This window comes from Protobothrops mucrosquamatus, unplaced genomic scaffold (genome assembly GCF_001527695.2).
Source record: "Protobothrops mucrosquamatus isolate PMUCROS unplaced genomic scaffold, P.Mucros_1.0 scaffold1501, whole genome shotgun sequence".
NCBI classification, from domain to species: Eukaryota; Metazoa; Chordata; class Lepidosauria; order Squamata; family Viperidae; genus Protobothrops; species Protobothrops mucrosquamatus.
This window is the reverse complement of record NW_015387675.1, coordinates 136,847-159,000: the sequence shown is the minus strand read 5'-3', so window position 1 is coordinate 159,000 and position 22,154 is coordinate 136,847. Positions and strand designations below refer to the sequence as shown.

At 43.1% G+C, this 22,154-nt stretch overlaps 1 protein-coding gene across 1 annotated transcript in view; it reads left to right on the top strand.

Annotated features, from left to right (window-relative positions):
• Positions 1-22,154, top strand: part of LOC107293110 (mannosyl-oligosaccharide 1,2-alpha-mannosidase IC-like) — a gene marked incomplete at its 3' end in the record, with an annotated part of 155,791 nt that overhangs the window by 720 nt on the left and 132,917 nt on the right. The window lies entirely within an intron of this gene.

Below are 22,154 nucleotides of genomic sequence, written 5' to 3'. Positions count from 1 at the left end.
AGAGCACAACTGGGTGCACACACCACCTGTGTGCGTGTGTGTGTATGCATGAATGCCTTTGAAGGGGGGGGGGCTTAGTTTGCAGGGGTTCCCTTCCCCGCACATTGGTTTATGTTCGTCAGGGAGGTTTTTTTTCACCAGTGTGGTTTCTCGGTTCGAGGCACTAAAACCCAGCCCGGATTGAATCGGCCGCTACAATATTCTCGTTCAGGGCTTTTGCAAAACCTCTTCCGTTACTTGGTTCTGCCGTTTTATGTGGGCTGTTTGATGTGGGTTCTGCCGTGGTAGTGTGTTGGTCTTTAAATAAGTTCAACATTAATTTGGACGACTGGGGAAGGGCAGCTTCTGACGGTGTTGCTTGTCAAAATGTATTCTGCTTCATATCCATCTTAATTGATTTCTGTGTTGTTGTGGTTCTTTGGGTAAGAAAATAAAAGGTGATGGTGGGAAGAGAGTTGCAAGCAGATGGTGATGTGGACTCTAAATAAATCTCCATAGGATTCTCTAAAAAAAAGAAAGAGATAGGACACCATTCCTTTGAAAGCCTTGCCCAGAAGTCTCCTAATCTATTTTTTTTCTCAAATGCTTCTGTTTGATAGTTTTCTTTGTGCTTCCTAAGTATACATGGAAATTATGGGGATGGCAGACTAGAGTGTACAATTGTGGGTAAGTATGCACGTTGGGATTTTAGTAATTAACGTGTATGACACAGGCTAAATATATCCTTACGGTATTTGGATAGGCACCTTAATTGATTCCACATGCAATCTATGCTGTGGGTATTTAGTGTATCCTTCCCCCTGTATTCCCAAAGACAGGTTCTACTGAGGGTGCAATTTAGAGTTGTCGCCTGTAATTGTTGACATTTTGAAGTGGTTGGCAAAGTGTTTCTGAAGTACAAGCATATCTCAGTTTTATTGCTCCCTGCAAATATATATATACACATACATACATACATACATACATACATACACACACACACACACACAAGACTCTCCACTGGCCAGAGATTATGACTTGCTGAAGGTTCAAATGATTAGTATTTTTTAGCAAAAAAGTATTTCTTTTGTAATTAAGTTATGTACTTTGTTGAAGCATAATGCTATTGACATACATAATAGATGGCAGTATAGCATAAATATACCTTTTATATGCCCTGGGAAACCAAAACAGTTGTCAGACTTACTTTATTGCATTCTTCGCTTTATTTTGGTCGGGAAGTAAACCCACAATATCTCCGAGGCGTGCCTGCGATAGAAGCTTGTGGTCATTCTTCCATATTGTGCTTGCCTTTATTATAGTTTGGCCATCATTCCTCGACTTACAACCGTTCATTTAGTGAATGTTCGAAGTTACAGTGGCACCGAGAATGTGACTTATGACCATTTTTCATGACTGTTGCAGCAACCCCAGGGTCACGGGATCAAAATTCGGCCACTTGGCAACTGGCTCATATTTGTGACGGTGGCAGTGTCCCTGGGGGTCCTGTGATCACCTCCTCACAAGCAAAGTCAATGGGGAAGCCAGATTCTCTTAACAACCACGTTACTAACTTAACAACTGCAGTGATTCACTTAACAACTGGGATGAGAAAGGTCATAATATTGGGCAAGACTCACTTAACAGCTGTCTTGCTTAGTGTGGAAAGTTTGGGTTAAATTGTGGTAAGGACTGCCTCTATAAAGCTTGCTATAACATACCAAGAAAAGATGTGCATATTCCTTTACGTGTAGTTTTTTTTTTTTTCCTGCCTCCTTTTTATATCTGTCGCCATCTATTGATTTCTTGCTCTTTCATCACTTCTCATCTCCTTCAAGTCGGTCTTGATTCTTGGTGACTACGTGGACAAAAGTCTCAGCAGTTCTCTCGGCAACATTTTTCAGCCATTGCCTTGATAGGAAGATTGAGTGAGTGGGACTGGCCCAAAGTGACCTGCCCAGGCTGTGGCAGGACAACAGGGCAGCTGACAGTCTCCTGGTCTCTCATTTAGTGCTTTTAACCCCTGCACCAATCAGTTAATCAATCTTTTTCATTGATTAACTCTGGTTATAAAACAATTCCCTTTTCTAGTTTTCTATCTTTAATCTACCTACCTACCTACTTAACTAGTAGTTATCTATCTTTTCTATTCTTTAAATCTTTGGGTTTTCATGCTCGAATAATAATTTTCCCAAGATTTGAAGGTGATATAGTAGAATAGGAATATGCAGTCTGATGCCTTCCAGATATTTGGGATCAAAAGCACCATTAGGATCCAGAGCAGGCATGGTTTGTGGCAGTTGTAGTTCCAAACTTTATGCATCTTATAACAGCCTAAGATTCTTACTGTTTTCTTCCTTTGCATCTCCTTTTCTGGTGAAACAAGTGACTGGGGTTTTGTTTTTTTTTGAAACGATACTGAAAATTCAGAATTTATTTGACCAGAAACTAAACTGGAACAGGACATGACATTTGCATTTTGCAGGTTTGCTCACTTGCCCTCAACTAAAGACACAGCTGTAGTATCACTGTAATTGCCTTTCCTTCTTTTGATTTATACTTATATGCTACAAGATTTCTTTCTGGTAACTATTACCTAGGTTTCATTCTTTCCCTTTACTTTCTGGCTTTTCAAAGAGCCTTCTTCTGTATCTACACTTTATTTTTATCCCAGCTTCTGCCATGGGTATGTTTCTATTCCCCTCTACTCGCGAGCTGTCCCGTTCACAAAGCACAGCCCTTCAACATTTCTCCTGTTTCCGTAGAACAGACCTAAAAGAATCCCAACAAGCTTTTAAGTGGACGAAATAAGGCAGAATAGCTGCCAAAAAGTAACCTCAGCTGGGATGGTAAGAGAAAAATATTGCAGAGGTTGAAATTTCACTGGAGAGGCAATTGAGACCAAGGGAACTGAAGTAGCATACAATGATTGAAATTGATAGGGCAAAAATCCTGAATGGTCATTAAAATTCAGATTGGATTGCATCCAGCTTGACATATGGGACTCCTGAATTCTCTGCCCCTTTTTTTCCAAACTGATCTCTTTTCTCCAATTAAATTTCTACTCTTTGCAATATGCTGTTAGTATGACCTTCATGAAAAAGGGGAAAACCAAGTTATAAGTTATGACCCCCTAGTTCAGGGGTAGGGCAACCTTGGCTCTTTTATGACTCGTGGACTTCAACTCCCAGAATTCCTGAGCCAGCCATGCTGAGGGGAAAGGGAGAGGTTTCCAAGCTGAGCCATGCTGGCTCAGGGATTCTGGGAGTTGAAGTCCACGAGTCATAAAAGAGCCAAGGTTGCCTACCCCTGCCCTAGTTGGAGGTGGGTGGATTATTAATCTGGAGCTGTTTCTAGCATTCAGAGAGCCAGAAGGGTCTGCCCAGAAAATGCAAAGCTCCAGGTGACTCAGGCAGGTGAATTCATCCCTAATTTACAAGCTGGTGTTTCTCAATCTTAGCAACTTTCTAATGTGTGGTCCACACATCTGAAAATTGCCAAGGTCAAGAAACACTGTTATAGAATAGTTTTTTCAGTATAGTGCATGGGCTCTGAAGTCCAGAATTTTCAGCCAATTGCCTGGCACTTCTGGGACATGATCAAGTAGGGGAAAACTTATGGGGGAAAGCAACTTAGAGTTACTAGTACCTCTAAAGCAGGGGCCCCCAACCTGTGGGCCACAGGCCACTAGTGGGCCCTGAGAGGCTTACAGCCGGGCTGTGGAAATGGCCGGCGAGCACGCACGCACGAATTCATCCTCACTTGCACAAGCAGTGGGCAAGCACACACTCCATTCAAGTGAGCGGCAGATGCGAGTGCACACTGCTTCTGCAAATGGAGCTGTGTGCACGCCATTCACGTGGAACCATCTCCTCCCCCCCACACACACCTGACCGCAAAGCCGGAACGATTGGGGAACTCTGCCCTAAAGGACAGGAACGCTCTTTTTTGCTGGTGCCATGACAACCAGGGAGAACCTGTACCTGAACAAAAACTTGTTCTTCAGGTTTTCTCAAAAATAAATGTCATTTTGGCCTCAATGTTATTATTATAAGGGTAATCTACAATTTAATACACAGACTGGTGGAAACATAAACGTCCTAACCAGGTAGCGTCTGAGGATTAGGCTAATCTAAGCAGTGTTGGTTGTTGTTACGGTAAAATTAGGGTGTTCAGGTCTGGTAAATTTAAACTTTCTAAATATCAAAGGAGTCCTATTGCTCTGAAGGCTTCAATCGTGATTGGTGCAACAGCAGATTTCTTTTTCCATAAGTGTTCAGCTATGATCTGCAAGTTCCATTGCCATCATCAGCCATTCAGTCACGTCCAGCCCTCGGCCACTGCTCTTCAACATCTTCATCAATGATTTGGACGAGGGGATAGATGGGGAGATCGTCAAATTTGCAGACGACACCAAGCTGGCAGCAATAGCCAACACTCCAGAAGACAGGCTGAATCTGGACAGACTTCAATACTGGGTGCTATCTAACAATATGGAATTCAATGGAGAAAAAAGTAAGGTTTTACATTTAGGCAAGACAAACCAAATGTACAGGTATAGTATAGGGGGTACCTTGCTCAATAGTAGTAACTGTGAGAGGGATCTCGGAGTCCTAGTGGACAATCCCTTAGACAGGAGCCAGCAGTGTCATGCAGCTGCCAAAAAGGCCAAATGATATAGGGTTTCCTGCCTGAGCAGGGGGTTGGACTAGATGACCTCCAAGGTCCCTTCCAACTTTATTATTATTATTATTATTATTATTATTATTATTATTATTATTATTATTATTATTATTATTATTATTATTGCTACTACTACTACTACTACTACTACTACTACTACTACTACTACTCTATGGATCAGCACTCTCCATGCCCCTCTGTTTCATGTTGCTTCCTTCTGATCCACCAGCCAGGGTCACCTCAGTGTCACCTTTTATAGTCTCCGGCGGGGGGGGGGGCTAGGACGCCCCTTTCTCCTTTTTTCCACTGAGTTTCATATTTTTCTCCATTTGCTTTTCCTCATCCTGGCATCCCCCCAGAAGGTCAACATCAATGAACCAGTTTTTCGTCTTTTCAGTGACTTGTTATATTAGCCATGTTGTGACCAAAATGCTTTCCTTTTTGAATTTTAAAATCCTGTAAAGATCTTAACCCGCTCCTTTTCCAAAACTTTCTCAGCTGGTCCCAGTGGTTCTTGCTACATTCAAATCCAGACTTCTGGCAGTTATTATTTTCCTGTAGCAGGAGTAGACAGTTTCACGTAGCTGAAAACAATAAATTCAAACTTCAAGAATCTCTTCCCATTGGCTTTGCTGTAGTGGGAGATGTAGTCACCAAACATACAGAGGGGGGCATTGCATTAGCCTGTTCCTGGCTGCTACAGTTCCTGATGATTAATGATGTCAGCAGAGATTTGTATGGGAAGAACTGAGTCTGACCCTAACAGGGCCTCCTTTTATATGGCATGTTGTCATCAAGCATTTAAAGAGACAGGATGAGAATGCTGGTGGAACAAAAGACCAGATTTAACTATGCGTTTGTGCGTATGTGTGAACAAATAGACTTGGAGCCATCTCTTTTGTTCTCTGTGGCTTTCATGCACAGTACAGGAGAAACATTGTCCCTACGGCACCACTAGCCTCCTGAAAAAAGCTGGTTGGGCTGGCAGCTATGAGAACGTCCCAAAGTAATTGAAAGTCCACCTAACCAAAAAGACGTCGATTCAGTTAGGATCCCTTGGACACCATGGCTAGCCAACTCGGAACACGTCTCCGTTTGGGAATCCATAATGCCCCAAAATGTCATATGGCAAACATAGATTATTATTATTATTTGACTAAGTGCTTCATCAATGGCAACACGGTGGCCATATAGGAAAATCCAAAGGTAGCAGAATAAAATCGAAGGTGAGACATCACGATGGCATCTTCATTCTTACAGGTAGATCCAGAGTACTGGTTTTCTCATGATTTTGATCAGATCTTGTAAAAAACACCCAACATGCTCAAGCCTTATATCTGTTGTCCCAGGCTTTGCTGGAGTTAGCACTACCTGTTTGTGAGTCTGATGGTCCGGGCAGGGAGGGTATGTGGCAGACAGCATCAAGTTGGTGTCCAACCTTGGCAACTTTAAGAAACAGACATTCTAGGCTCAATTATAGTTGTAAATCAAAGATTACCTGCCTGGGCTCCTCATCACTGTCCTGACGCTTTCCTGACTGGGAAATTCTAGGAATTGAAGTCCACACATCTTAAAGCTGCCAAGGTTGAGAAACCCTGCTGTATGCAGTGTCCAAATCACAGCCAGGCTTCATGGAGTTAGTCTCCTCTGCAGATACCAGAAATTTCAATTGAATTGATGATGGTGGCCTCCATGATCAAGTGTTAGGATCTACAGTTGACTTCTGCACTCAGACAGAAGTGGGATTTTCTTCTGGAGGCTTTCTTCATGGGGGGAGGGTTTATACAGAAAGATAACTTTGCTTCTTTTTGTACATGTCTGTATCCTGCAGAATATGGCTTAAACATTTCTTTGAAGGTGCTGGAGAGAATCCAAACCTTTAATATAGATATGAAAAAGAAAAATGAGTCTCGTTTATTCGTTGCAGTGACAGTCTTATGGGACTGGAACAGAATAAGACGCGGGTGCGTTAGAGAGAGATGACTCACTAAATAGATAAATGGGTGAAGACTGAGATCTCCCAATTACTCTGCTTGAGTTCAGTGGTTTATTTGTGCCCAGAGGGTGAATTCTGTGTTTTTCTGATGCAGGCATTTGGAAATAATTCTTGCAGGAGCAGTAAGGCTGGTATGGAAGAAGCAGTCGGGCCTCGTCTTAATTGGCCAGCCGACATGGATAAAACAACTTTCTCAGTAGACTTTTGTGACACATTTTGCTATGTTCTGAACCACATGCGATGGAGAGGTTAATCAGCGGGTCTGAGACATCTCAGGCTTGTTTTTCAGATGTTCTTTATCTTTCCAGCTTTAGTCAGACCGAGCTTGCCCCAGAACTATAGTAAAAATGGATTAGAACACCTGACATTCCAGTGTCAGGGGGGTAAAATAGGGAACGGCAGTAAATGTTCAATAAGGGTAAAACGAATAATTTGTTGGATTGACAAAAGGCCTCTGACGTTTGCGGATGGGGCAAGGAAATCTCTTCTTTTTCCTTGTAGGTTACAAAGGAATGAACGTCACATGCGGATGTTAATATAGCTCTACCACGGAGAAGCTCACTGCTTTTGATATTTCTCATCCTTTGCTTGCAAAGTTGGGGCTCAGAAGTCGAGATGTGGTGATATGCAAGCATCTGCTAGCACAGTGATGGCGAACCTTTTAGAGACCGAGTGCCCAAACCGCAACCCAAAACCCACTTATTTATCGCAAAGGGCCCGGGCCGCATCAGCATTGTGGTGCCCTCAGGGGGGTGGGAGTGGCCCACTGGGTGGGCATGGCTGCGGTGGTCACGGCAGAGTGAGTGGGCATGGCCGGGGTGGGCGTGACCACCTTGATGTTGCTCGTGGGGAGGACGCCTGTGGGGCTGGGCAGGATTGGGGGAAATCCAGAGGGTCTCTGGTGGGTGGGGCAGTGGGCAGGAGGCAGGGGATAGGGTGGGGGTACCATTGCTGCGGGACAAGGCGAGGCAGGGGGGGCTGCTGCCTGACACCATCAGCCCCCGCACACAGAGGCCAGCGAGCACATGGGGGCATGGTCTACCACCTCTGCTCGAGCTTGCTAGCCAGCTGCTTCACCTCCTTTGTGCTGGGTGGGGCTGCTGCTCCGGGCGCCAGCAGTGGCCTAATGGACCTGCGCGAGCTGGCGGCGGCAGGTGTGCCCACAGAGAGGGCTCTGAGTGCTGCCTCTGGCACGCGTGCCATAGGTTCGCCATCACTGTCCTAGCATCTTTGTTGTTGTTGTTAGTTGCAAAGTCATGTCCGACCCATCGCGACCCCATGGACAATGTTCCTCCAGGCCTTCCTGTCCTCTACCATCTTCTGGAGTCCATTTACGCTCACGCCTACTGCTTCAGTGACTCCATCCAGCCACCTCATTCTCTGTCATCCCCTTCTTCTCTTGCCCTCCATCTTTCCCAGCATCAGGCTCTTCTCCAGTGAGTCCTTCCTTCTCATTAGGTGGCCAAAGTACTTGAGTTTCAATAATGCAGGGCAATTCCCAACGGTTGGCAAGGCAGGAATCTTATCCACTCATTTTCAACTTAATGTTTTCAAAGGAACAGTTATATCTGATGACTTGTATTTATCTTTTCCTATTGTTCCAGCTGCCGAACTAGAAGGGCTGCTGTGCAAACAAACAGGAAAAGAGTCTACTTAGAGTTTTCAACAATTGGAAGGAACAAAGGAAGGAAGCGAAACATCAGGACAAAGATAAAGTATATTTCAAAAAAAAAAAAAAAGAAGTTACGAAATGCTTCTCTGCGTAGGAAAGTAGGGAGGGTCTGAGTCTGAGTCAGCCCTGTCCTTGGATTTATACCTGTGGTGCAATTTTAGGGAGTTGGTTGGAATATTAACAGGGGTTAGGATGATGACTAGGCAAACTGGCACAGGTAGTCCTTGACTTACGACCGCAATAGAGCCCAAAATCTCTTGCCACCGTTGTTAAATGAATCACCACAGTTGTAACACGGTTGTTAAGCGAATCTGGCTTCCCCATTGACTTTGCTTGTCAGAAGGTCTCCAAAGGTCTCGTCACGTGACCCTGGAATGCTGCAACTGTCCTAAATATGAATCAGTTGCCAAGCCTCTGAATTTGGATCACAGGCCCTGGGGATCCTGCACTGCTCATAGGTGTGAGAAAAACAGTCATAAGTCATTCCCCCCCCCCCCCGTGCCATTGAACTTCGAACAGTTACTAAACCAGGGGTAGGCAACCTCGGCTCTTTTATGACTCGTGGACTTCAACTCCCAGAATTCCTGAGCCAGCCACGCTGAGGGGAAAGGGAGAGGTTTCCAAGCTGAGCCATGCTGGCTCAGGAATTCTGGGAGTTGAAGTCCACGAGTCATAAAAGAGCCAAGGTTGCCTACCCCTGTGCTAAACAAATGGCTGTACATTGAGGACTATCTGTATACTTGTGACTTGCGAGGTGAGAAAAGTATGAGCTGATTTGTGAACGAGTTTTCATACAGTGAACTGAGTCGAACATAAGCAGGGCAGTGCTGAATCAAATGGAAGCTATCTTAAGAAGGTGCAAAATGTACCTAGGTTTGGGATGATTGTGCCAGACTAGTTAAAAATGTGAGTGTTTTAAGTGTTTTTTGCTATGCGGGGGTCCAAATGCAATTCCTTTGTTCTGGGCTGAATGGCTGGGGGGTGGGCATGAAGGAAGGAACCAAAGTATGTCAGGGGTGGGTGGGGAGGAAGGAAGTGGGGGGGGGACACGGGCTGGTGGGATGTGCTGCAGGAGAAGCTGTGGACAGGATGGAGGGGCCAAAGTGCACCAACCGTTCCTGATCACTCCACCTAGATTTTGTTTTCTCCCAAACCCAGAATAAAAGACTGTTTCAGGTCAGGTGACTGGCCAAAAATGGTCTGGCAGAATTTTCAGGACATAATGGTTTTTTCTGGTCATAAAACAAAGTGTTTCCCCTCTTCCAGGCATGCTGATATAGGGTTCCTGTATTTTAAGGCAGGATGTGCACATTATCAGCTTTCCCAGACTGGTGCCCTGAAGATCTATATAATTTTCACCCTGCCCAGCCAAAAGGGATTGTCTTAAAAAAAAAAAAAGTTTTTCCCCATTGGTCTCTTGAGAACAGGTGTGTGTCTCTGTGTGTGTGTGGGGGTATGCTTTTTAGATAGTGGATTTTTAATGTTAACAAGCTGCCCGAGTGTGTGAGTTGGACGGTCATATCAATTTGTTGAATAAATAAATAAAATAAATAATCCTCAAAGCATCTGCCGGCGCTGTAGAGATGATAACCTGAAGTCCTCAGCTACACTTCTTCGTTCTCCTTGTTCTGAGCATGATGAACTTGTGGCTTAGAACAGTGGTCCCCAACCTTTCCGGCTTGACGGACCGGCGGGTGCGTGCGCAAACAGAAGGTGCGTGCACCTGCCACTCACACAAACGGAGTTGCAAGTGCCTGCTGCAAATGTGAGCACCTGTAAGTGTGAGTGCCTGCTGCAAGCGCAAATGGAACTTTGTACGTCAGCACCTGCACAAGTGGAGTTACGCGCGGATGCTCACTCAGATCTGAACAGGCTGTGGCCCGGTAGTGGACCCCTGACTTAGAATATATTGGTATCTCATACTCTTCCATTAAAAGCCATGCAGAAAATTGGGAAATGTAGGCAGGCTGCCTTTAAGGACAGCTACCAATGGCCCTAGCCTTTTCCCCAATGCAAAAACTTAGAATATAGCTAATTAAGGCAGGGGTGTCAAACTCAATTTCATTGAGGGCCACATCAGCATTGCGGTTGCCCTCAGGGGGCCAGGTGGGTGTAGCCAGGGTGGGTGCGGCCTACTGGGTGGGCATGGATGGAGTGGGTGTGGCCTACTGGGTGGGTGTGGCCAGCTCTACATCGTTCACGTCAAGGGTGCCTGTGGGGGCCTGGGCAGGAGTGGGACAGATCTGAGGGTCTTTGGCAGAAGAGGGTGGGACCAGGGCAAGTGCCAAGGCATGGTCCAAGTGTGTCTCTTCTTCCTCTTCAGTTGAGTTGTTAATTAGTAGCTTGCTATTCAAAGGCAATTCATTGATATGTATTTTGTGAGAATAATCTTTTTTTTTTTTGCTGTACAAAAAAAGTAAGTTATAAATCGTCCAGTAAGTTGTAAATAACTTTATAACTTTATAAAGTTATAAATAAATTTATAACTTTCAGTAAGTTATAAATCGTCTTTATCTTATGCTGCTTTTAGAGCAGCAAGTTTCTGCGGGGATGGATCAGAGATTTTTTGGTGCATGTCAATCTTTCTAACTTAGTAGATTCTAGACAGGTTTTTAGTGGGGGTGGGGAAGGCTGGGTATATAATTTTTCACTAGATGAAAGAAAAACGGAATAAGAAGCTATTGATTTCCCCCGCGTGACCTCTTGTTCTGGAATGCTTATCCAAGCATATTTTTTTTATTTAAAGGAGGGGTGGAGAATAATGGCCCTTCTAGGACTTGTGGACTTCAACTCCCATGCTGGCTCAGGCATTCTGGGAGTTGAAGTCCACAAGTCATAAAAGGGCCATCGTTCCCCACCCCTGAAAAAGAATCCAAGTGTGGATTTAAAGTGAACGCCTTCTGTTAGGCCTGGCTTCGTGCAGGAAATAGTTTTATTTTTTTTATTTTGTTCAGCAGCCAAATGCAAAAACTAAACTTAAGAGCCAAACTGATATCAATAACAGTGTAACATATGAGCAGGCATAGAGGGTAAGGAAGGGAACGTGGATGAAGATATTCAAGAGCCACTACTTAGGCTAAAGGGGCAGAAACGTTTTTTAAAGTCCAGAGCAGGGGTCTTCAAACTTGGCCCTTTTATGACTTGTGGACTTCAACTCCCAGAATTCCTCAGCCCGGCACGCTGGCTGAGGAATTCTGGGAGTTGAAGTCCACAAATCATAAAAGGCCCAAGTTTGAAGACCTCTGGTCCAGAGCAACAAGATCCAGAACAACAAGTTAATACTCAGAAGCAGCTCAACAGAGGCCTCCCCCATTCACTGGAGTATGAGAAGGGGGGAAAGATACAAAGCTATTAGTCTTGCAAGTGTCTCTTGTTCACTTGTTCAATTTTTATAATCACCCATCTCAGTCAATGACTCTGGGCAGCTTAAAGTTCAACAAATGTGACGTGGTAGTGACAGCACCAGGCTAGAAACTAAGAGACTGTAATTTTTAGGTGTCCTTTAGGCACAAAACACTGGGTGGATGGAAGTCCCTCTCCCTCAGCCCAAATATCTCACAGGGCTGTTAGGAAATTCTTTGCAGTTTAAAATTATATTACCCTGGCTCTAAATCAATTTTAATTTTGATCAATTTTGATTTAATGAATTATACCAGGGGTAGTCAACCTTGGCTCTTTTATGACTCGTGGACTTCAACTCCCAGAATTCCTGAGCCAGCATGGGGGAACTATGGCCCCCTCATGACTGGTGGACTTCAACTCCCAGAATTCCTCAGCCAGCCTGGCTCAGCTTGGAAACCTCTCCCTTTCCCCTCAGCATGGCTGGCTCAGGAATTCTGGAAATTGAAGTCCACAAGTCATAAAAGAGCCAAGGTTGACTACCCCTGAATTATACCTTAGTTTTGAGCGTATACAAGCTCTTGCCTTCCCCCCTTGGTAAGGACCCTCTACTAACTTCCTTGAGAAGAGGGACATAGGACCTTGCCCATCCTATCACAGAGCCCCCCCTCCCTCCTTTTCTGCTCTGCATCAAAGGTATTGCTTTCCAACTTCAAACGGTACTCTCTGCCTGCTCTTTTTCAGCTGCCTCCTCTCCACGGGGCTGCTGCATGCTGTGGCAGGAATGTTCCCTCTGCACGTCAAGAGGATGTGAGGTCACCATTAATAAAACACGACTCTAGCCCAGGAAAACAGGAAAATGTGACGAGGAGACTCAAGGTAGCCATGCCCCCACTCTCTTTGGTATAAAAGAGAAAGGGGAACACCCATCAGGCTTTCAAGATTTTGTTATTATTGCCTTTATCAATACAGTAAAGCTCTAATATTTCCTTTGGGGTCTAATTTCTCACTTGGCCTATCTCGAAGGGCTGTTAGGAAGGTGTCTTCCAACCATGGACTGGAGAAAGGCTAGCCTAGCAGCCAGTTTTTCCTTTTAGCCCAAGAAATCAGGAATACGCCTAAAATTGTTCCGGCTTGCCCGTGAATACTGGTTGTCCTCAGCTCATGGCCACAGCCGAGCCCAAAATTTTCATTGCTAACTAAGCAAGATAGTTGTTAAGGGGTTTTTGCACCATTTTGCGACCTTTCTTGCCACAGTTGTTAAGTGAATCACTGCAACTGTTAAGTTAGTAACACGGTTGTTAAGTTAATCTGGCTTCCCCATTGACTTTGCTCACCAGAAGGACGCAAAAGGGGATCACATGACCCCGGGAAACTGCAACTGTCATAAATACATGCCAGTTGCCAAGCATCTGAATTTTGATCACATGACCGTGGGGAGGCAGCACGGTTGTAAACCGATTGAAAAACGGTCCTAAGTCACTTTTTCAGGGCCGTAACTTCGAACGGTCACTGAACAAATGGTTGTAAGACTAGCTCAGGGGTAGGCAACCTTGGCTCTTTTATGACTGGTGGACTTCAACTCCCAGAATTCCTCAGCCAGCCATGCTGAGGGGAAAGGGAGAGGTTTCCAAGCTGAGCCATGCTGGCTCAAGAATTCTGGGAGTTGAAGTCCACCAGTCATAAAAGAGCCAAGGTTGCCTACCCCTGGACTAGCTGTACTTTGAACAGGATGAAGATGAAACAACAGATACCAATGGAAAGGAAAGGAACCGCTGTTTGCTTTTCTGGGGAGGGGTGAAGACCCAAGGGATTCCAACAATTGTTGCTCGGGATAACTGCAGTTTGGTGAAACACGTGGCCATCATCATGCTGGCCAGAACAGAAGAACAGGCTGACATCCAATCAGTAATTTCTGAAGGGATCTTCGTTTCTGGCTGGCTTCAGCATGAGAGACCAGAAGCTTATGGCTTCTGTATGAAAAGTCCTTTTGAAGATAGCTCAAGGTAGAGAGGACCACATCTCCTACCTTGGTTTTTCACTCTGGACGGTCTGTTGGACGTGAAATTTTAGAACAGGGGTCTTCAAACTTGGCCCTTTTATGACTTGTGGACTTCAGCTCCCAGAATTCCTCAGCCAGGGTGCCTGGCTGAGGAATTCTGGAAGTTGAAGTCCACAAGTCATAAAAGGGCCAAGTTTGAAGACCCCTGTTTTAGAAGAAGTAGAGTCACCATTCCTGGAATCTGACCTCTCTTAGTTACATGTTTCAGATATATGTTTCCTTTGACAGCTCTTGGATACAGACATCGGTAACGTTGTAAACCACTTACAAGTGTTTCAGTTTCTGTGGAGTTTTGTGTTTTTTCCAAACCCAAAACAAACACAGGATAATTTGTTTCCTAAATGTGTCTCTGGAAGGTGGCTGTCATAGGATTGATCAGTAGTGCATTGTTTCAGCAGAAAATCTAATTTTTCGCAAGTACCAAACGCTAGTGATTAATGTTCAGAAACTGCCATCTGTATATGTGACTATAAAACTTACAGAGTGGGGTTCTGTGTTTATGTTGGCAATGAATGTTTCACAGCAAATTCACTTGAGTCTCAAGTCAACGTGTTGATTTCTCCCCTACCAGAGGCTGACACTTCAGAAAGACACAGCCAGAAATCTGGAAAAAATCAAACTGCAGGCTTATGACCTTAATTAACTCCCTTTTTACGACCCTGTAATCCCTTAATTTGGCATAGAATCGGGCATCTGGATAGAACTGAGCGTTTACTGGCCAAATGCCTTTCCTGACACCACATGGAATTTGCAGCAGAAATTTTTTCTTTGCACCCTAAGGGAGAAACAGACACTATCGTCCGAGGGGGAGGCAAGCGTCTTCGCCACTAGGCCACCCTGCCTCCCAATTTATGACCTTAATTGAGCCCAGAATTATTGTAGCATGTCATGCGGTTCATCATGTGACTGCACCTTTTTTTTGGTATAAATTTTATTAGTTTTTATAGGGTTAGGAATGAGGTGGGGTTGGGATTGGGGTTGGGGTTTTTCCAAATAACATACTCAATATTTAGCAAGCAGCATAATGTCTGGGTTCATGTGTTTAACAAGAAATAATAGATAATAGTTAATTATCATAAACAATATGTTGATTAATCGCTCGATAGTCTTCTTCTTACTAATATATATTCAAAGTTACATATCACATTCCTTTCTCTCTAAGTTGTGTTTCTAGCCATTGATAGAAATTATCCCATGTTCTAAAGTACACTGAATCTTCTTTCTCTTTTATCTTTAAAGTCAATCTGTCCATTTCTGCACGCTCTAAATTTTTCTTAATGTTTCTTCAGTTGGTAAATTTTCATTTTTCCTTGTGACTGTACCTTTTTTGTGGTGGTCATTAAGCAAACCCATTGTCCACAATAGATATAGATAAACAGACAGACAATCAGAATCTATAGGTTGTTGGCAGGCACTGAGTGGAGATGTGATGCCCGTTTTTATGGCAGCTTTGTGTCTCTTGTAGTGCATAGTCCTGATCTAAATGACATGTTTCATTTAAAAGTAAGGACCGGACTGCTTATTTTTGGCAGCAAAGGTAATTATTATTCAATGTTGGAAATTCCTTGAACATTTAACAAGTCATTTGTGGATTAAATACCTTTATTAGGAAAGTTGCTTTATTAGACTTAGAATCAGAATCAATCTTTATTACGATCACAGACCAGCACAAAAGTTAAACATTAAAATAAATACATTCTCTAGAAATTATTGGAAAATAACTAAGCAAAGTAGTAAACAAGTTTTACTTTAGTTCTTTAGGATTCTTTTCCTTATTATCATTGCAGCTGCATGAGTGGTGGCTGGATTTGAATCCTGAAGGAGATGGCTCAGTGTAGAAATTATCTGATCTCCCTAGAAATCTCTCTAATAGAGGGAGAAAATACATTGATCTGATATCCCTGTAGAACTTGTAGCACAATAGCGAAGTTGAGATATCTTCAGCTTCCCCACAGCCACATGTACACATTCGCTCAGCTATTGGGGCTTTATCATACTCTGATTTCTCTTCAGATCATATAAAACTTTCACCTTACAAACCTAAAATAATGAACTTCCTGAGGGAAGAACTGTACTTTTATCAAGTTTGGGTGGATTATATTATTTTAATCCCAAAAGGTATCATTTGACAGCTCTTAATGATATATGGAAAATAAGAAACAACTTTCGGACCTTTTGATAATGTTCCTATTATTATTATTATTATTATTATTATTATTATTATTATTATTATTATTATTATTATTATTATTATTATTATTATTATTATTATTTTAAATAATGTTTTGTGTCTTTGTCTGTCTAGCCTTGTAATATCCTTTGTTTTGTTAGTTTCTTTGTATAAATCACTGCCTAATTGAAAAAAAAAATCCAAGTAACTACTTAATTTTATAAGACGTTTTCATGGTGCAGTATAATTTCTGGTCTTAAAATGCTTTTGCTTAAAGAAGACTGTATGTGCGCTTTTGCAACAATGCTGGTCGTGTATCAAGTGTGGCAGAAGGCTTTGTTTTACCACAAGTACGTGCAGAGAAAGCTGCTATGCGTACCACCTTCCGCGCCACCACTTTCTCCCTTTGGATGTTGTTTGTACTCAAACCCCATGCCTTCAAAGCTCAACATTCCCCCTTTTGCAGTTACCTTACCCTTGCATTACTTGGAAAACCTCTCATACAGGTTTTGCATAAAGCAGAAGATTATTTTACAAGCAACCACCAAGGAATAGAATTCAAACTGTGGATAGGAAAGATCTCTGAGGTTGTCAGTCCTCTTGGGTAAACTACACAGGGAACACAACTAGATGGGCCAAATCAGACATGTCAAACACAAGGCCTGGAGGCCGGATGCGGCCCGCGAAGCCATCCTGGAAACAGTGGCCCATGAAGCCATCCTGGAAACAGTGAGGGAACGCCCCCACTGCCTTGGCCCTGGCCCAGGCCGGCCGGGAGCCAATGTACAATTTTGTGGTGCCCATCTATGCTGAAACGCATTCAGTCTTAGCTCCACAAGGCCGTCTGGAAACAGCGAGGAACCAGCCCCTGCCGTGTCGGCCCCATCCCCTGGGTGCATACTGGGGAGGTGTCACCCTTTGTGAGGAATGAAGAAATGGACCATGCCTTGGCGCTTGCCCCGGTCTCACCCCCTTCTGCCAGAGACCCTCAGATCTGTCCCACACCTGCCCAGCCCCCCACAGGCACCCTTGACGCAAACGATGTAGAGCTGGCCATGCCCACCCAGTAGGCCACACCCACTCCATCCACGCCCACCCAGTAGGCCACACCCACCCAGCCCCCCAAGGGCAACCGCAATGCTAATGCGGCCCTCAATGAAATTGAGTTTGACACCCCTGGGCTAAATCTACTTTACTGGAAGGCTACATTAATAGAATCTTGCAAGCCTTGCAACTTACACACCCTCTACTTTCAACTGCTTACTCCATTAGGGTGTTTCCTTCCTTAGCTTCTTTCTCCAACTGTTTAGTCATCGGGGGCTCCTGCTTCTCTTCTCTTGATTGTTTCCTTCTCCCTTTTTCTCAAGGTCACCCACGCATTCCATTACAACTGTAAACTTGAAACTTCTCTTACCTTGTCTGTGGTCAATTAAACTTTGTTTCTTTCAAGCTCTTATCAGATATCCTTGTCTACAAGTGCATCTGGAGACTTCAATTCCAGACAGAATGTCCTGGGCATTTTTTTTTTTTTTGGGGGGGGGTGTTATGTTTTTGTAAACTAGATAACTCCTGGAAGCAGGGCTCCTATGTGACACCTGTTCTTGGCCTGGCCCACCTGGCAGAATTGACAGCATCCTCCTCTTAGTTCCTAATTGGCTTTGAGGGCTATGAAATATTAGATTGGAGGGTTATTGCCTCCTTTACTTGCATGTAGACTCTGTGTTTGTTGGACTAGAAATCTCTGAACTGAGTACATGTGCTACGTTGAGCTGACAAGGGCCACTCAATCTCTTCTAATCTCGACTTAGAAAATTTCCAGTAAAATTTGTGATTCTAATCATGCTTGGCAAATGTGGCATTGTTTATTGATTGGGGCTAGATTTCTGGGCCCTTTTCACTACCAAGATGGTATACGTGAATCAAGCATATTAAAATCCACAGATCTCACAATAAAATGAAATTATCATTAAAATGCTGTTTAAAATGGCACAAACGCAAATCAAACATGCCACAACTTGACCTTGTTAAAGGCCAGTTGAAAAATAACGTCTATTGTGCAAGCCTTCTGAAAAGCTAGCATGGAAGGCAGTCCTATGGGAAGCGAATTTAATATCAGCCATCCTATCATAGAGAAATAGAACCCAATAAACCAGCTATTTATTATCGTCAGCTATCATGGAGGTGGCCCTTCCCAGATGATCTAAGCAGATGGCAGAAATCTTGCAAGAGAAGTTATGCTCTTGAATATCCTGGGTTTTTTTTTTGTTTGTTCCTTTTCTACATTAAGTTCCTGAGTCATAAAATTGTATTTCCACATAAGATTACCCAACCATTTATTGCTTATAACTTAAACTGCCCTATTAAGAATGCAAATGCCACCTTCATTTCACATAGTTAGGATTTATGATTGTATTTTATGATTTATGATTTATGACTTATCACTTTGTTGATTGTATGTACACTGAGAGCTTAGGCACTGGAGACAAGTTCCTTGTGTGTTCAATCACACATTTGGGCAATAATGAATATTCCAGTTCTAATAACATTCCTATAATTAGAGTCCAACTGGTAATGTCACACTGGAATCTGCACCTTGATCTTAGTTGAATCTCAGGCATACTAAGCAAAAGGTCTGACAGCAAACTTCTGATAGTGTCACCCAGCCTTGTTTAATGCTACGTAGCAGTTTCAGTCTTGAGCAACCAATTTTAAATCTGTCTGATACTGTCCTGTCCTTGGAGAATAGTTAGATTCTGAGGTAAATTAGTAATGAAGTTTCCTGGGTGAGAAGAGTGGCAACAGTAACTCTTGTCCTTTTAGGATAGATTACTGTAATGTGCTGTACATGGGACTGCCTTTGAAGACTGTTCAGGATTTATATTTATAAGGGAAACAAATTAGTTACTAAAATAATAGTTTTGAATTATAAAATAGAAGATGGATTTAGAGGATAAAGGTTATTTTATGAGTAAGCGATGATATTAGAATGAGAAGTAGAATATGATTGTGAAATAAACCAAGAATTTATTTGAATAAATAATAAGTGTATTTTAGACATGATAATTATTTTGTAATGAACTAAAGGAACCGTGGGTTATCCAAAACTTAAATACTATGGACATTAAGCCAACTGGAATATTGTAATTGAAATTTAGATAAAAGTTAAAGACAGGATCTGGAGATATATAAGTTAAAAGTTGTTGATAAATGTTTTAAATGATTGAGTTATAACTAGCAATGTATTAATCTGAATTTGGTATAATAATTAAGGGAAACAGAGAGGAAATGTTTGATGATGTAAACGGATATATGTATGGATAAGCGAGTTATTGGGCTATGTATTACCCAACCACCATGTTGCTTCCTGGGGAGAAACAGACTCAGGCTCAACCCTTCCAAGACTGAGTGGCTGTGGTTGCCGGCCTCCCGGCATAGTCAGCTGACTCCGTCGCTGACTATAGGGGGCGAAACTTTGGCTCCCTCNCTCCCATGTAACGCCGCTGTTGCGCGAGCTGCACTGGCTGCCGGTGGCCTTCCGGGTGCGCTTCAAGGTGCTGATTATCATCTTTAAAGCGCTCCATGGCATCGGACCTGGTTATCTCCGAGACCACCTTCTGCCTCAGATTACCTCTCATCGGCCGATACGCTCCCACAGAGAGGGTCTCCTCAGGGTGCCGTCAGCCAGACAGTGCCGGCTGGCGACCCCCAGGGGGAGGGCCTTCTCGGTGGGAGCCCCCACCCTATGGAACGAACTACCCCCAGAGATCCGGGTGATTCCGGATCTCCCCTCCTTCTGCCGCGCCCTCAAGACATGGCTATTTAAGCTAGCAGGACTGGCCTAAGGGTTATCTTAATTTGGTTTTAAAATAATTTTAACAAGAACAGGCCAATAATTAATATTCTATTTTAACTACATTTTAAATTTAGTATTTTTGTATTATGTACCTGTTTTAAATGGCTGTAAGCCGCCCTGAGTCCGCTGGGAGAAGGGCGGGGTAGAAATTTAAATAATAAATAAATAAATAAATAAATACCCAAAGCTTTGTAAAAATGGAAAATTAATAAAACTTGTTGTTTTTTTTAAAAAAAGACTGTTCAGAGACTAGTTCAGTGGTGGCGAACCTATGGCATGGATGCCAGAGGCAGCACTCAGAGCCCTCTCTGTGGGCACGTGCACCGTCGCCCCAGTCCTAGGCCTTCAGCTGGGTTTTATAAAACCTTTTCGCTTTAGGCCTCCACCGCCGTGTGCAAAAAAAAAAAAAAGGTTCAATCAATCAGTCAATTTCAACTTCTCGCGGGGAAAAAAAATCTTGCAAAGTTGGAATTGATTGATTGAACTTTTTAGTCCCACCCAGTCTGCCGTTACCACCGCAGCCAATGGGCCACACCCACCCAGCACCCGACGATGCATAAGTGGGTTTTGGGTTGCAGTTTGGGCACTCGGTCTCTAAAAGGTTCGCCATCACTGGACTAGTTGGTACAGAATGTAGCTACACGTATGCTGGTGGGTGAGAGCCACTTCAGTTATGTTGCATCTAGTTTGCAGTTTTGGGGCACTAGATATCTTCAGGACCACCTTCTGTAGAAATTTTCAACCAGCTGGGGAAATGACCTCTGCCCAGTCTGCAAGAGATTATACTGGAGGCTTCAACTGTGGTGTTTCTCAGTTATGCTCCCTCCTCCCCATGGACTAGCCTCAGGTGAATTACTGGAATAGGCAGGAAAGAGCAAACATTAAATTTGGCCTTGCTATTTCCAAGAAAAAAGGAGATTTCAAAACCATTTAACTTAGTGCCCGTATCAGTGTTTGATTGATCTGGAAGCCTCATGTTCAGTTCTCTTTAGATTTCTCGTCGCTGAAGTTGACAGTTTCTCTTAAAATGTCAGTTCTAAACATTTATTCATGCCAAAGAAATCATATATATGCATGTTCTGCAAAATAACTGTTTATTGTATACTAGCTGTACCCGGCCACGCGTTGCTGTGGCTCAGTCTGGTTAAATGGAAAAGAAAGAAAAGAGAAAGCGCACGTTTGTAATATGTTTAATTTCACAATGCTTGTGGGTATACAATATTTTTTGTTGTTCCATTGTCTGTGCAGATATAGAGATTGTCTGGTTTGCCGACTCTAGAACACGCAACATATAATTGTCTATGTGAGAAGCAATCCGTGTCTAGATCTAAACTGCACAATTCTAAAGATTGGCCCTGAGCTTTGTTGATGGTGATTGCAAACGCCAATCGAATTGGGAATTGCATGTTTTTACCTGTCACAGGTGTGACATCTATATAATAGTAGGTATATAAAAACACGCGCGTATTCGAATGCAACGTTGTGTCAAAATTTCAAAGCAATCGGTGAAGAACCTTCGGAGATTTAAGATTTTGAACAAGCGAACATTTACATTTTTATTTATATAGATAGATAGAATAGCTGTCTCCAATCTAATGTGTTCCAAATGTGCTGGCACTTCATATCCCAGAAAGCCTTGCTGCTGAGGAATTCTGGGAGTTTGAGTTTCAACACACACTAAAAAGACTAGATTCATTTAAGGAAGCTGCTCTATAGGTCAGTTTGGCCTACTTATCTTCAAAGCTGCCATTGCTTCATTAGCGCATGGCATTGCTAAATATTTTCGGGAATGGTTTCCAAATTGATAAAAGTTCTCGAAACCATTGTGAAAGCAACCAGCTGCAGACTTCCCCATTATCAATGAAGAAATCTTATTGAATCAAAGAAGGCTGCTAGGAAAAGAATTCAACATACACGTGGACGACAAGTTGCTTCTAAATGGAAATTAGTTCCATTACTGGGATTCTTGTAAAGCCATTCATCTCAGTTAATTTTGCTAAAGAGAGATCTGTGCACATCTTGCTTGGAGGGGGGAAAAAATCACATTTGATTTTAGGCAGTTGCTAAAGAGACTGACAAGCCTCTACCTGTCCTAGGTCAGTGAGGAATATATGAGCCATACCTTCCCATTTATAGTGTTTCAGAAACAGTGTTGGGAGAAGTTGACTGTTCTTTCTGCTGCAACAGGAAGGAAAGAACCAAGTTAAAGATTGTATGATTAAATGGGCTCAAAATATAGGAGAAACAATATCTATGGATACCTGGGAGTTGATATGGGTGAGAAATGTGAAATTTACGCAAGCTCAAAATCTACGTGAGAATTTTTATAAAATGTTTTATAGATGGCACATGGATCCTGCAACTATGTCTCGCATTTATGAGAATTATGAATCCAAGTGC